Source organism: Rhinoraja longicauda, chromosome 4 (genome assembly GCF_053455715.1).
Source record: "Rhinoraja longicauda isolate Sanriku21f chromosome 4, sRhiLon1.1, whole genome shotgun sequence".
Classification (NCBI taxonomy): Eukaryota; Metazoa; Chordata; class Chondrichthyes; order Rajiformes; family Arhynchobatidae; genus Rhinoraja; species Rhinoraja longicauda.
In genome coordinates, this window is record NC_135956.1 from 25,628,821 (window position 1) to 25,645,499 (window position 16,679).

The following is a 16,679-nucleotide window of genomic DNA, read 5'->3' on the forward strand; positions in this document are numbered from 1 at the left end:
AGCCAATGACCCTTCATCCTGTTGTTTCAAATTTCTAGCAATTACAGTTTTGAATATTTAATAACTGGGGTCAAGGTTTCTTTGATTGGCTTTGAATAAAAGTCTTGACAAATAAGGAATTTATTCCAAAAAAAAAGATTACTGGTGTTTCGACTGGCTCCTATATGTTGTTGCATGTTTCAGTGGGGATCTTATATGATAAACGTGCCGATGAATTAAAGACAGCACCAGCATCACGATCGCTGCAATGGTCCTCAAGATTCCATATTAACCACAATACCACTTAGCAGCAGCAATAGAACATTGATAGAAGGCGGGATTACTACTGCACAGTGTCAGAGACCCGAGCTCGATCCTGACCTCGGGTGTTTTCTGTGTGGAATTTGCCCGTTCCACCTGTGACTGAGTAGATTTTCTCCAGGTGCTCCGGTTTCGTCTCACATCCTAAAAACGAGCGGGTTTGTAGGTTAATTGGCTCCAAAAAAATGGCCCTAGTGTGTTGGGAGTGGGATAATGTAGAACTTGTGTGAATGGGTGATCAATGGTTAGTTTGAGCCGGTTGGCTGAAGGGTCTGTTTCCATGCTGCATTTATAATCAATGCAGATGGGTATGCATTGTTTGGCATGGGTATGATGGGCCTATTGGCCTGCTTCTATGACTCCATGCTCTATGACTCCTCCAAATAGAATAGACAGGGTAAATATTTCCTAGATCGGAGGATTACAAATTGAGGGTACTGTATGTGAAATAATTGGTATAAAGAGTAAAGGGGAGATGAGGAAAGAAAAGATCATCCAGTAAAACTCACTATCTGAAGGGGCAGCAGAAGCAGAAATCATATGTAAACGTTACTTGGATGTGTTCTTAAAGAGGCATCAGACCCACTGCTGGGAGATTGAATTACGTTCGGCAACTTTCTTCGGACCAGCTCAGACATAATGGCCGAATGTTCTCCCTCTCTATTGTTACTTTACTATGTCTTTGGAAATGACAGCAGGTGGTAGTGTGTAAGAAATCTAGAGGGAAGCAAATAACTGCCATTATAAGTGCCCACCTCCTACATTCTCATTGGCTGAGCAAGTTTAAAACCATCCAATTAGTTTCATATGCAAGATTTAATTTTGCATCTCTGACTTATTAAATGTTCTTTTTCCTACTGGCAGCATGTAAAGAAATTCCTCACAGCCTTAAGTTGACGAAATTTCTAAATATCTTGTAGAACTGAGTGCTTAATTCAAATCCCACATTTGGCTATAACTGGACCTTCTGTGCATTCAGCACAATAGACAAAAGGAAGATAAAGACATTGTGTAATATTTATCACATCTCCAGTTGATCAATCATAAAACAGAATTTATAGCAGTTTTGCTCAGACTCCCCGGTCATTAGCTACCTTTTTCTGCTTGTTGTCCACAAGAGAGACATACATTATGCACCATGGTGTTAGAGAAAGCATGGAGGAAATTAGATTTAAGTGTTGATTTACCAGTTTATGATAACTTTAAAAGTTCTTTCTCTTAACATTATAATAAAAATACATTTAGAGAGAAGAAACCTCTACATTATGGGCTTGATCATCCAAACAAACTTGAAAGACTGGATAGGTTGAATAAATTGGATCTGGTACAAAACATAACTTGTCAAGAATAGATAGATATATCCATGCCATACCAATAAAATTTATATAAATACTTCATAACTTTAAATAAAACAAAGTACTGCTAGCAACCCCAAATTTGACTATATATATATATTTTATTTATTTTTAAAATATAGATATACATACACACACACGCACACAGAAAATTTTGATGTTATTGTTCTAATCACCCCTTGCTGTGTGAGGGTTTGTTTCAGTTGGTCACTGGAGATTTCTCTGACAACTATAGTGTGTGAAAGGGCAGGGTTTGCTTGAATCATTTTAACAGACTGTGCACAATCTGGGCTCTTGCAGAACTATCTCCTCTTGCCCGGACTCCATTCAGGCCTTATCTCTGTTTACCAACCACCATTTCTCTTTCTTCCACATTACTGTGGCTTTCTTTTACAATCAGCCAACAGCTGACACCGTGCCACAACCTCAAAGGCAAAAGAAAAGGGATAAAAAGCCCAAGCTGTGCAAACAATGAAACAGAACAGGTTAATTCATAAACCCTGATTTTTTAAAGCCAACTCATTAAAAAGAAACAGACTAGTGGAAAATGTATTCTGATATCCATTAAATGCAGCAGAGGCAGTCACTTTCATTACCAAGTTCAGTACGGCCAAAAAAATATTAGAAGAACAAATGAGTTATGTGCGCAATCCTAGTCAAATGTTCCAAGTTTCATAAGTCTTAATAATAAGTCAAACTGTGGTAAACTCCAGATTTATTATCAGAATTTCAGTATATTTATTTAAGTAGTACAGATGATAGAATTTTTAACTTATTTCTATTATTAAGCAGATGCAGAGCTAAAAGTCATATTGCAAAGAACATTCAATGATACCATCGTTGAATTTTTATCAAATTTAGAAAATGAGAATTTTTAAACAATGAATTTTTTGAAAGGCTATTCCCTTAAAATGATTTAATGAATTACATTTAGCCCTACACCAGCTGTTATGCAGCAGATGGATCCATTTTGAAGCCTTGTTGAATTCAATCCATGAAACTCATTTTGCAGGATTATCCATCCAAAGTTTCATTTACTGTTAAAGGACAGCATTGGATTTAAAATAACATGACATGACACTGAGAGTAGGGTTCCTGTATCATGTCAAAATGTGACCTGCCCGATCATACACTTGCATGTAAATATATTTTCAATGACATTGTACGAACACTGACATAAATTGTAATTATTATTAAGATATATATAGGTACAAATATCCCTTTCTCAATCATTTTATCCATTAAAGTCAATATTTCCACCCACTACCTTCCAGAAGAAATACCCAGAAATTCTTTAGTTCCCATTAAGTTTTTTTTTAGATTTTTTAAAGGCTGAAGGATGGAAATTCAAGTAACTGAAAAATAATGAAACGGATGAAATGGATTATAGAGCAGGAATTGGTAAGTTTAATTCTAGGTTGTCGATGGCGGACGTTTATTTGACTTGCTACACGAGTCTCACAGTAACATCAACTCTTTTTAATGTTATGTTAGCCTCTAACACAACACTGTCCCCTGTTATTTGTTGCTGTTCAGATTGCTAATGTACCTTTTAGGTGCATAGGAGGCACCCTGGAGAAAATAGACCTGACATGATGTAAAAGGCTACTGTTTGCCACAACGATATACAAAAACAAAACAAAATTAAACTTCATGGGTATGAAGGTTAGCAAAATGTGCAGTTTCCATGACTATACTAAGGACAGCTCATAATTGTTATATTTAGTATGACATAATTTAGAATTTTTAGTGGGAAAAGATCATATCGGAAATGCACCCTTCTCTCACACACATTCAAAATTTATATTGATTTATATTGGATACATTAATGCACATATTACAAAATACATTCTAAAGGATCACATCACCATCTGCTGCATGAAGGGCTCCATTTTCAGTCACAAGATACCTTCTAATGTGCGAGACAGTTGGCAATCTTTGATTACCCTCACAGAGCGTACTAACAATGTCAGAAGAATATTACAACTAGTCGTGCTACTATGGAAGGACAAGATGCAGCCAGAGACATCCCTCTTAAACATGAAAATGTTCTTAATATATAATACGATCACACGCTTTACTTGAAATATATTTTTGAGCATTCAATGGAATTGAAACAACTACCTCAGCTTCTGGGCCTCTCCTCAAAAAGATCTATCTCTAGCTGCAATCAAAAACTAGCGATTGTCAGTACGTTGTGGAACAGAATTGCAATAGCCCATACATTACAGCACGAGGGGTACTACCGACAAGGGGCAGCAAGGAACCAATATTGCAGAAAGCAAGTTAGTATAGAGGTTTATCTATCCTCTGCCTGGGAACAGGGGTGGGGAAAGGGGGGAGTGGAAAATTGGTTAAGAGTGTCACTTAGTGTTGTTGCAACAATTGGGATTTTTAATCAATGTACTGCATGACTGATTTTTTTTTAGTGTGTGTGTGTGTGTGTGTGTGTGTGTGTGTTTGTGTGTGTGTGTGTGTGTGTGTGTGTGTGTGTGTGTGTGTGTGTGCATGTGTGTATAAAATTCAACTGAGGCAATCCACCCAAATAGTATATTGCCTGACACCATGTCATGAATAAAATACATAGCGCTGGAGTATTTCAGTGGGTCAGGCAGCATCTGGGGAGGTGGAGGGGTGGTTGGGAATGGATTCTTTTTCAGATTCTTCTTTAGACTGATCAAAATCAGACTGAAGAAGGGTCCTGATCCAAAGATTGCCTGTCTATTCGCTCTCCAGATGCTGCCTGACCCGCTGTGATTCTCCAACACTTTGTGTTTTGCTCAAGATTTCAACATCTACAGTTTCTCCTGTCACTAATGAACTATTCAGCAGATCAACAGTGAACCTTCTTACTAATAATCTTTAGGCAGTTTAATTATCTGTAACGCAATAGCTAGTCTATGAAACTGAGCGATGCTAGGCAAGAGCTTTTGGTTCTTGACATATTTAACTTTATTACAAAGGATTAAACCCGTTATTATTTATTGGCCTTGTGAACCTCAGGATGTCTCAAAACACCTAACAACTAATGAAGTGTTTGTTGAAGTAAAATCATTCTTGCAATGTAAGACCAATCAACATATTCAGCAAGCTTGCACGAACAGCAATGGAGGAATAATCTTTTCGTTTGTTTCTTTCGTGATTTTATGAGAGAAGGATAATTATTGTTTGGGAAACTAGAGGTAAAATCACTTCTCTTCAAAATAGAAGTTTGTAGGACCCTTCAAAACTACTTGAGAATGCCTTGACATCTTTGGTTTATAAATCTATCTCAAAGGAAATGTCTGCAAAAATGCAACTCTCTCCCAGTAATGCATAAGAGGGGCAGCTTTAATTTCTAGATGCAAGTCTCTAGAGAGGGATTTCAGCCACATACCTCCTTACTTAGAAGGAAGAGTGCCACTAACAAAGTTGCCACTGACATTATGAATTGGGGCATCTTACTCCAATATACAGATTACTATTCTAGTGTTTAATCTAATGATTTAACAACGTGTACATTCATCGTACCAGCTTGCCCTTTCTCTTTCTGGAAACTTTCTGTGCTTTATAACACCGGACAAAGTGCCAGCCTGAATTGGACTCTCTGAAAAATATTATTATTATTTCTCATCTGTGACTGTTAACAGCAAGGAACCTTTCAGAATACAGTGCCAAGAAATCAGGAACAGAGTAAATTGAACATGTATTTTGTTTTTCAGATCAATGATTCAAACATAATTTTCTAAAATAGTCAGTGGGCTCTTGTTTAAAGCATACTTTGATGACATGATGGACACCCATATCAGGCTGCCTGCACTTTGTAATTCCTTCTTTTGAGATTATTAGAATTCACAGAATTCCTTCCATGCCTTTGATAGATCAACAGATCAATAGCTTTGCAATACAATATGAGCCAATGCATGTTAACAATGTATCACATTTATAATCGCAAATTTGAGAAGCATTATGGTTAAGGCGAAGAAAAATCCTGATATATTTTGGCAGAGAACTTGTATTTTGAGTCAAGGTGTCTTGCTAACAAGAGTCTCTCTGTAATCTTCTGAAGTTTATTTTTTTTTTCCTGTTCAATACTCTGGTAGATTTTATATTTAAATTAATAATTACTTTATAAGTAGCCTCAGCATGCAACTAAGAACCTGCCAGTTGTTGTGAGAATGGATTTCTTAAACTCAGAAATAATTTAGCAGTTACTAAATTCGTAGTTTCTGATAATCAGGCCGATATCTTCAAAGCTAAAATGTTTGAATGCATCACTCTATTTCATGTTTTGGGAGGAGATTTGAACTGTGAATGATCCCCGTGATAGAGAACAATGTAAAGTCAGAAGTTATGGTGGGCTAAAATTGCAGTAAACTCCCAATGAATAAGCAGAAGGCAAGCACCATGGACAGCTCCTTAAAGTCCGTAAAACTACAATATTTTCACAAATCTGCCTTGCATTACAACCAATTTCCCTTTCACTGTAATAGCGATATGTTTTTATTTACTTTGCGTTTAGATAATCAAGATATTCTGATGGTTACAGGGACAGGTGCAGCGTATATACTTTGAGGATTTAGTGTTGCTCTTTCTTCCATGTTATTTTACATGATAAATATAAACTGCTACTGAACTTCTATAAACAAGATCTTACTAATTCAGGCGATGAAAGATGAAATGGTTGCTGATTACAATGCATCCAGATAGAGCACATGTAGCAGTGTCTACATTTACATGGAAAATAACATGAAAGTGCTATACATTGTAAGACATATGAGTAAATAAGTCTAGTTGCCTGGCTACAGTGGGATACAGATTGCCTTCTCTAAAAAGAGTTCATCAGGTTTACATATATATTAAAAAAAATGTATTGTAAGTCATTAAACATGAATGCTTCATGAATGAACCGGTTCTGACTTTGCCCTTCTTCAGCCTGGTCAGATAGAAGTTATGTTTGTAACAGTCACATTCAGAAAATTATTCTTCTGTTATTTATAAACAGTGCCAACTAGCTTAAATTTTATGTTTAAAATCGATAGGTGTCTGTAACAAATTTTAAATGGTGTACAGGAAGTATTTTTTGAAGGACCATGCACACAATGGAACGTTAACTTTGAAAACAAAAATCAATTTACAACATATCGTACACATGATGCAGCATCAGACACCAACAATAAATATGAATTATATTTTGGTATTCAGCAAAAACCTGTTCCATATAACCAAGCCGTACAGATGGAACTACAGCATTTGTTAACTAAACAAACTTCCTGTGTAATAATGATAATTACCGATGCCCTACTCTCCAAAAAACAATCAGATAACTGAATTTCATCTCGATTTCCTCAGAATACATTTATTTTCCTTTTACTTTTTCACCCAAGGCTAGTTTATTCACATTATTGTTGTGCTGCGATAAGTCTCAGAAGGCTATTCAGAAATGTAGTAAATAGGTCATGCATTGATACAGCACTTAGTCAAAAACATTCTGTGATAACATTTCCTTTTTTCCAACAAAACAGACTCTGACCAGAAACAACGGCGTTCTCAATGTTTAAACATAACTGTAAAAGAACCATCAAAAAAAACCTCCAATGTTTGTTCGTAAGTTGCTGGAGAAACGGTGTTTAAAAAAGTTTCATAATAATTTCATATTACCTTTTTCCCAACATCGGATTAAAGTAAGAAAAGTAGTACAGCATTCAAAATTGCATATCTCAAAGCTTTGATTCTGCTCAATAAATTACTGCCCATTAATGTGCTAGACTGAAAATTAAATTTGCCAAATTGTATCTCCTCTTTGCTATCATACAAAATGCAAATATATCTTGTTCAAATGTTATTCTCTGCTGATAAGATTAAATCAAAGTATACATGTTAGTATTTTCATTCCAAACAGGAAAAAAAATCAAAGTTTAATCTAAACCCAGCACATGCTTCACACCTCTTACTTTTTCATCTGCTTGTTCTGAAGCTGTAGCAGTCCCCAAGTTGCGATATTCAGTGACTGCACAGAGATAAGCACCTGCATTTGTGTAGATTTCTACGTCATACATCCCTATTCATAGCCCTCAATATTCTACATTTGCACATCAACAGCCTCACACACAGATTGCGGCTCTGGGCCCAAAACTTTCACTTTAATTTTCATCACATGATTGCTGCAGCATATGTCCTTCCAAGCTTCCAATATATCAGTCATCATGCAAATGAGATAGAATATTACTCCTCTACAGCAGATGGCCAGGGAAAGATAACAATGGCTGAAGAGGGGAGATTCAATGTCCCTGACTTTATTGCCATGGCATCAACAATCTAAAATATATATATAATGGAAACTGCGTTGATTAATTTTGTTGACTCTAGTATTCTGATTCTGTGAGTGAATGGGCCCGGTTTAAAAGGTGCCGCCAGTTAATGTCCCTAGAAGACTATCTGTAAAAGCCAGGGACTGGGATATTATTTCCAGTGACTAACAAGGCAACAGCCTCGCAATTATTTGAGAAATTAGGAGTAATTCCTCCCTGTAGGCCTTATATCCCTTCTGTGCTCTGAGTCTAGAAGCACATGTATTTGACAGACCTAGATTAGACATTGAAAAGAAAAGTGCCTAAAGACATTGCTACAGAACTTGCACACACTACACCCTTGTGATACGGCATCAGGAATCCAACATGCTGTGTAAACATAAGCCCCCAGCCAAAAGTAAATAATGGCAGCACTCCACATACACGGGGCAATTAGAATGACAAAGCCTGCCACACTTATGGGTGGAGCTGAAGCTTTTGAAGCACAGGGCTCTGAATGAGTGGCACACTTAATGGCCTTTCTGGAGCAGCAAGTATTTCCATTACCAGCTGTCACTGTGGGACACCAATACAAGCTTGTCTCCGGGTTACAAGCTTCCTCCCTGGAGATTAATGTGCACACCAAGTCCATGGCAAGTTTTTTAACCTTTTCAGTGCTAAATATCTGTATTAAACATGTTTTGCAAAATGCCTGTAATGAATGAACTTGGGGGAAAGCAGATCCCATGCTCGGCAGCGCCAAGCAATATTAATGGACATGTCTGTGAGCCAGATTATCCTGCTTTTTTTGGCTGATGAATGGGCCAGAGATAATATAGCAGCAAAATAAAAGATGGAGCAAACTCTTTAAAAAAAAAAAACAAGACCAGTAAGATAGAAATTTGTCTTTGTTTTTCACTCTCTACTATTACCCCAAACTAGAGAAAAAAATGTTGGGAGGTGGTTAGGAATGTTACTGGTTATGAAAATTGGATACTATTTAGTCTTTAAACTCTATGTGATTAAAAAAAAAGTCATTTCTCCGCATGATTTTCACAGCACAGAATCACATCCAATGCTGAACTCAGTAAACAGTACTATCGAATCCCTGGCTTGGTTCCTTGTTTTATTCTTGAGGATAGGAAACATTGGGTGGATAAAATATGGAAACCCTGAACAAATTTTTATCATTGGTGTTAGAAATAGCTAAATCCACGAATTTAGGAATAATGGATAGCATGGCAGTAGATTAAAAGTCTCGAGGCATTTGCCTGAAAAGTAGTCACCACAAGCACTCAGTTGTACCCACCTACCTGATCTATGAATCACTGTATGAAACTCAAGGATGAAAGATTTTAAAAATGCCTGAATCATTTTTATTTTGTGGGCACTGGAAACGAATAATAAGCGGGCGAGATAGAGACCTCTCTAAATGCTGGTACGATTCATTTTAATTGAGTAGTCTAAGCAGATGCAGAATACTAAGTAGAGCTCTCCATTAGCCTCAGCGCAAAACCAGAGACCTTATTCATTTTTGATTTAGGCAACTGATGTGATTTAGAGCTCAATTTTCAGCACATGGTAGTAAGCACTGAAACAAGAACAGAATCGGGTCCAATTTTCCTGATTTATATCCATGCGCAGTCTGATTATTCTCTTTCCAGAGTGGAGAGCAAAATAAGATGATTCAAATTCATCTATTCCATCCGTACTGCATGAATGAGTATGCACATATCTCCCTACAAGTTCAAGAAGTCAGTTCTCGTGTGCCTTAAAGCAAACTCTGAATCTCTTAGATTCCAATTCTGGAAAACAAGAGTAGTATAATGGCATTTTAAAGCAGTGGTTACTTCTATAAACTAAGGCTCAATTTACACATGCACTTCCAGAAAAAAAAATTCAGGAACCTGTTTTAAACTGGTGAAGCATAAAAGATGTCAGATTAAGAGCTTCAATTATCTACCATTTTGTTGGAAGAAATAGATTTTCACAGCCTTATGACTCTGTGAGGACATTTGTTCACAATTATTATTTACTTCACCAATACGTAGGGCGAGTGTTCCCTTGGTTTAGTTCAGTTTAGTTTATTATTGTCATGTTTACCAAGGTACAGTGAAAAGTTTTGGTGTGGATACTCTCCGATCAAAGAAAAGACTATACATGATTACAATCAAGCCGTCCACAGTGCACAGATAAAAATAAAGGGTGCAACGTTTAGTGCAAGATAAAGTCCAATAAAGTCTAAAGATAGTTCAAAGATCCCCTGAAGCTATTTTACGGAATTAAGCTACCTGAAAATAAAATGGGTGTCTACACTCTACAAAGTTTATTACCACTTCCAATGGCAAATTTATTAAATCTTTAAAAAAATGCTTTTTCTTTGGTAACTGCTTTGGTTTCTGGTGTTTTTTTTTCTTTATCCTTAACTTGGCAACACAAGTAGATAGCGTGATAAATAAGGCATATGGTATGCTAGCCTCCATCAGAAAGGCATTGGGTAAAAGAGTCAGGAGGTCATGTTGCTGCTTTATAAAACTTTGGTTAGGCCACCTTTGGAGTATTCTACACAGTGTTGGTCTTCCTATTAAAGAAGAATATTGAGGCTTTGGAGAGGGTTCAGCTGAGGCTTACCAAAATGCTACTTGGATTAGATGATATTAGATATAAGGAGAAGTTGGACAAATTTGAATTATTTTCTCTTGAGTGCTAGAGGTTAAGAAGAGACCTGATAGAAAAGGTATATTACATTATAAGAAACATAGATAGTGTAGAAATTCAGAACCTTTTTTCCAGGTTTGAAATGCCAAAGATTAGAGGGCATAGTTTAGAGATAGAGCTTGGAAACAAACCCTTCGGCCCACTGAGTCCACACTGATTATCAATTACCCATTCACTCTGGTTATGTTATCCTACTTTCACATCCACTCACAGTCATAGTCATACAGCGTGGAAACAGGTTGATCGGCTCAACATGCCTACACCGACCAACATGTCCCATCTACACTAGTCCCACCTATCTGCGGTTGGCCCATATCACTCTAAACCTGTCCTATCCATGCACCTGTCTAAATGTTTGTTAAATGTTGCCATAGTACCTGCCTCAACTCCTTCCTCCGGCAGCTCGTTCCATACACTCACCAACCTTTGTGTGAAAATGTTGCTCCTCAGCTTCCTATTAAATCTTTCTCCCCTCACCTTAACCTATGTCCTCTGGTTCCCTACACACTAGGGGCAATTTACAGCGGCCATCTTTGGGATGCGGGAGGAAACTGGAGCACCTGGAGGAAATCCACGTGGTTAGAGGGAGAACCTGCAAACTCCACGCCCGAGGCGGGCTGCACCCGAGATCAGGATTGAGCCTGGGTCTGTGAAGCTGTGAGGCAGCAGCTCTATCAACTGTGCCGCTGCGCCTCCCAGGTCAGAGGGAGAACGTTTAAAGGAGATGAGTGGGATAAGTAATTTCACAGAGAGTTTGGGTGACTAAAAATCACTGCCAGGAGTGGTGATTGAAGCAGATACGACAGCGCAGGACCTGTCGGCACTAGGCCTGTGCTCGCTGGAGTTTAGAAAAATGAAGGGGGACCTCATGGAAACATACAGAATAGTGAAAGGCTTGGATAGAGTGGATGTGGAGAGGATGTTTCCACTAGAGGGAGAGTCTAGGACTAAAGGTCACAGCCTCAGAATTAAAGGACGTTCTTTTAGGAAGATGAGGGGAAATTTCTTTAGTCATAGGGTGGAGAATCTGTGGAATTCTTTGCCACAGAAGGCTGTGGAGGCCGTCAGTGGATATTTTTAAGGCAGAGATAGATAGATTCTTGATGTGTACAGGTGTCAGAAGTTATGAGGAGATGGCAGGAGAATGGGGTGAGGAGGGAAAGATAGATCAGCCATGATTGAATGGCGGTGTAGATTTGATGGGCCGAATGGCCTGATTCTACTCCTATTCCTTATGATCTTATGACAGTACTGTTTAAGAGGCATTGATATTTTGGATAGACATACAGATATGCAACAACTGGAGGGATACGGATCACGCACAGGCAAGGGATATTAACGGCATTATGTTCAGCACAGACATTGCGGCCGGAAGGACCTGTTTCTCTGCTGCACTGTTAAATATAATTCAGAATTTCTCCTTGATCCAGCTGGCATCAGCGTGCTTACTCGATTCTATAATTGAAAAGTTGTAACTGTCCAGTTGCTGAAAACAAACACATTTAAAAATATAAAGTGCAGCATTGGGTGTTTCGCCTTTGCTGCAGTTATCCTGCGTCCACTTTCACACAATGCTGTTAGGTTTTAAATGCCCGAAGCAATCAGCACTAGAACAGTTTGCCATGTCAATGGATTAGACTGGATATCAGAAAATCTGCTGAAGAGCACATTTCAAATTTGGTTTGAAATTCAAACTCTACATTTAGTCTATTGCATACACTATTTATTTTGATAACATGTCTGTATCCTGAATAAAACCCCACAGGTGAAACCCTCATCCCACTTTCGTCAATTAACTTCAAATCAAACTAAGGGCGGCACGATGGCGCAGCGGTAGAGTTGCTGCCTTCCAGCACCAGAGACCCGGGTTCGATCCTGACTATGGGTGCTGTCTGTACGGAGTTTGTTCGTTCTTCTCTGTGACTGCGTGGGTTTGTTCCAGGTACTCTGGATTCCACCCATACTCCAAAGACGTGCAGGTTTGTGGGTTAATTGGCTTTGATAAAAATTGTAAATTGTCCCTAGTGTGTGTAGGATGGTGTTAGCATACGGGGATCGCTGGTCAGTGCCGACTCGGTGAGCCGAAGGGCCTGTTTCCGTGCTGCATCTCTAAAACTTCACCATTAATTCCTGCAGCTTATGTCTTATGCTTCATAGTGAAGAACTCCTATTTCTATGTCCTCCCTAAATTCCATTGCTCTAGGTTGTATGTTCTGGTGGGCCAGATCAGGCTGATGACTATCTAGTGGTTTGTAGAGAAACAGCAACTGGCTGCATTGTGTGATTCAATGCAGTCAGCACGTCCAGGACTGTAAACTGCAGCAAGGGGTTATACGATATTGATTGACTGAAACAGGCCTTTTAGCCCATTGAGGCCACACCAACCAGCGATCTCTCTCCCCTTTACACTATTTCTATGTTATCCCACTTACGCATCCACTCCCTACGCACAAGGGGCAATTTACAGAGGCCAATGAACCTACGAAGCCACACGTCTTTGGGATGTGGGGGAAATCTAGAGAACGCAGAGGAAACCCACAAGGTCACAGGGAGAGCATGCAAACTCAGCACAGACAGCAGGCGAGGTCAGGATCGAACCTGAGTCTCTGGCGGTATGAGACGGCAACTCTACCAGCTACACCATTGTGCTGCCCGCATCGTCACTGTGGAATTGTGCAGGTGATGTGAATCTACCTGACTGCTCCCTCTGCCCTGGAGTCACGGATGAATAGGTTGCTGCATCAAGGAACCAGAACTACTTCAGGTTGAAAGGCATCAGTTTTATCCCAGTCACAGTTGATGTCTCTAACACAGCCCCCAATTCTATTAACAGGAGTTTCCCCACTTACATTTACAAGATAGATTTAAGTAAGTTTGTGTTTACTTTTTAAAAATGTAACTGCATATTTGTTTGTAATTAACTTAGTTTAGTTTAGTTTAGTTTAGTTTAGTTTAGAGAAACACCGTGGAAACAGGCTCTTCGGTCCACCAAGTCTGTACCATCCACCAAATCGCGTACACTTGCACAATCCGACACACGATGGACAATTTACCATATTCACCAAAGCCAATTAACCTACAAACATGTACATCCTTGCAATTTTGAAGGAAACAAGAGCCATGCCTTCCCCTGAGTGATTTAAAGTGTATTATGTAAATGTATTATTTTTACTTTTTAACTTTTAAGATAAGGCATTTTCAATTCATAAAATTATTTTTTAAATGAATTTCAAGTATGTATACATACCTTCATTAAAAACTGTAAAACTTTGACAATGTGAGATGTCAAAAGCCTTGAGTATTATCTGAGGACTGGGACCTCAGGATGCAACCTTCCATAGGGGTGATTACAACTCGTTATCTGCCACTAACAGTTATCACAGAATGATTGTGACCAAATCCTCCAGTTCCTTGGAAGCCATGCTTCCCGCAAGTATCTTGCGTGGCAACAAGACTAGTATGTCGGGAAGTGAACCTGATCTGGCCCATTAGTTTCTTGATCTCTGGCACATTATAGAACATAGAATAAAGATCAGTATAGAAGACACAATGAACTGCACAAAGTCCAGGAGTAACTCAGTGGATCAGGCCACATCTCTGGAGGGAATAGACAGGTCATGTTTTGGGTCAGGACCCTATTTCAGACTGTATGTTGTAGAGGGAGAAAGATGAAAAAGGGAGGTGTGGGTGGGGCAAAGAAAGCATGGGAAGTGATAGGTGGATACAGGTGAGGGGAACACAGGACTCTGCAGATGTTGGAATCTTGAGCATAACACAAAGTGCTGCAATAACTCAGTGGGACAAGCAGCATCTTCAGTTTGAAGAAGGGTCCCGACCCAAAACAGGTGAGGTAGCGAAGGGAGGAGATGGGTTGGATTAGCAGTGTGTGACAAAGGCTAGAGATGAAAAGAATAGGACAGGACCGTAACAAGCCCTTTGTCCTGCAGTGTCCATGCTGAACATTGACCCTAGAGTCAGTCTGAAGAAGGGTCTCGACCTGAAATGTCACTAATTCCTTCTATCCAGAGATGCTGCCTGTCCCACTGAGTTACTCCAGCATTTTGTGTCTGTCTTTAGCGTCTCTATCTTTATTTTCAAATTCCTCGTGGCTTTACTTCACCCATATCTCAACAATTCTTATAAAATTATAAACCAGTTTACAGCTGCTGCTCAACTAGTGCTGCTCACTTAGCATTTCTAGTTCCTTTGCTCCCTCAGTAACGGCAGAGCGAACAGACACTGGAAAATTAAACACTTAGAACATACCTTTAATCACTTCATCCAGTTTCTCTATTCCTCTCCGCTCAATCTTCTTCCTTCAAAACATTCAGATACGTCATATATACATAAAATGAATTACGAAAATCTATGTTGTTGTACTTTGTATTTTCATAAACATTGCTTCCCATTTAAAAACAAAAGGAAGAATCAAAACTACTACCTTCACAATTTGAAATAGCACGTACACATTTAATGCATTTAATGCACGGAACTTGCAGATAATCTCTGAAGCAACAAAATAATTCAACATTGTTGTCAAGCAAACAGATTACATACCTCAAGACTGATGGTCAATGCTCTTACTAAACCTAAGTTTCAAATTAAATGATACATCAATCTAAGGTTGACTAAGTTTGAAGGCTTTCATTTCTTCATTCAGCATCAAGCACTCTGATCCTGTAAATAGCCCACAATAACGCAGAGGAACTTCTGAAAGAATCACCACTATCAACTGATCACAGATAGGTTGCGCTCTGAATCCAGTCTCTTAGACTAGAAACATGAATCTTCATTTTGGATCTTCTGCCAACATTCTGTCAATGCTAGTGAAAATCCAGTGGAAAATTGATAAAATTTTGAATGCAAATTTTGCGGCCAAAAAAAAAGCTAATATCAAGTACCTTGATCAAATGCAATTGAGCATTTCATCGAAGTTTACACAAAGTGGAGAATGCCATTATAAGACTGACTCCTCTCGGGTGAGCCTTTAACTTCAGTCATGAGAAGATGACATTTGGTGGAGGCCAGGCGAGGATTGTAAGTCACAGAAGCTGTCTCTGCAGACCACTCTCATGCATTTCCTTGCAGTAACGCGACTGAATTAGCCCCAGGATCCGTTGTGCGACAATGTGGGGAGGTGGGGGAAATTGCAAACTACCTTAAAGCACAAAACAAAAAATAGGTCGCACAATTTGTATAAAAGGCCAATTAGCTACTCGGTTATTATGGGACTCTACCGCACTGTGATTATGTTTAAATAAAATACATATACAGTTTCAGGGTGGACCAGTGCCACAACACATTGGCTTACTCTTGCCTGCACAGCTGAATGGTGGGATGTGGCTTCACGCCTGTGATTTCCCACATGGCGAGTTCCTGATCTCAACTGAGCTGTCAGAGCAGCAATGTGTGCAGGCCAGGTATTTTTCTATCAGGAGGGAGGGGAAAAAACCATGGTGGGAAGACGAGGGGAACTTTTACACAAATGAACGGATAAATAACGAAACAGAACTGGTGGAAAGAAAATCTGTTTTGTACATTTCAATAGATGATCACAGCTTTGTAAAAAACGTATTGAACTGGATGTTGATGGACTTTCTCTTTCTGGATCTGCAGTGTAATGCTGAGTCAAAACTTATGTTGAGAAAAGTTGCCTGCTTGACATTGTTTCAACCTGATGGGCATCTTTTGATATTCCCATACAAGCCTGCTTTTGTTTAATTTAGTTTAAACTCAGTTTAGAGACACAGAGTGGAAAAAGGTCCTTCGGCTCACTGAGCACACGCTGACCTACGATCACCCATATAACAGTTCTGTTCTACACACGAGGGACAATTTATCGAAGCCAATTAACCTACAAACCTGCACGTCTTTGGAATATGGGAGGAAACTGGAGCACTAGGAAAAACCCATGCAGTCACAGGGAGAACGTGCAAACTCCATACAGACAGCACCCATAGTCAGGGTCGAACCTTCGTCTCTGGCACTGTATGCAGGTTGAACTCTATCAGGTCTGAATAAAAAGGTATTTCGTAAA

At 39.0% G+C, this 16,679-nt stretch overlaps 1 protein-coding gene across 1 annotated transcript in view; it reads right to left on the bottom strand.

Annotated features, from left to right (window-relative positions):
* Positions 1-15,661, bottom strand: part of st18 (ST18 C2H2C-type zinc finger transcription factor) — a 156,932-nt gene extending 141,271 nt beyond the window's left edge. Inside the window, exons 1-2 of the mRNA XM_078398541.1 lie at positions 15,544-15,661; positions 14,909-14,958 (exon numbers count right to left, since the gene is read on the bottom strand). The gene's annotated coding sequence lies outside the window, so the exon portion shown is untranslated. The remainder of the gene's footprint in view (positions 1-14,908; positions 14,959-15,543) is intronic.
* Between the last annotated feature and the right edge of the window lie 1,018 nt (positions 15,662-16,679).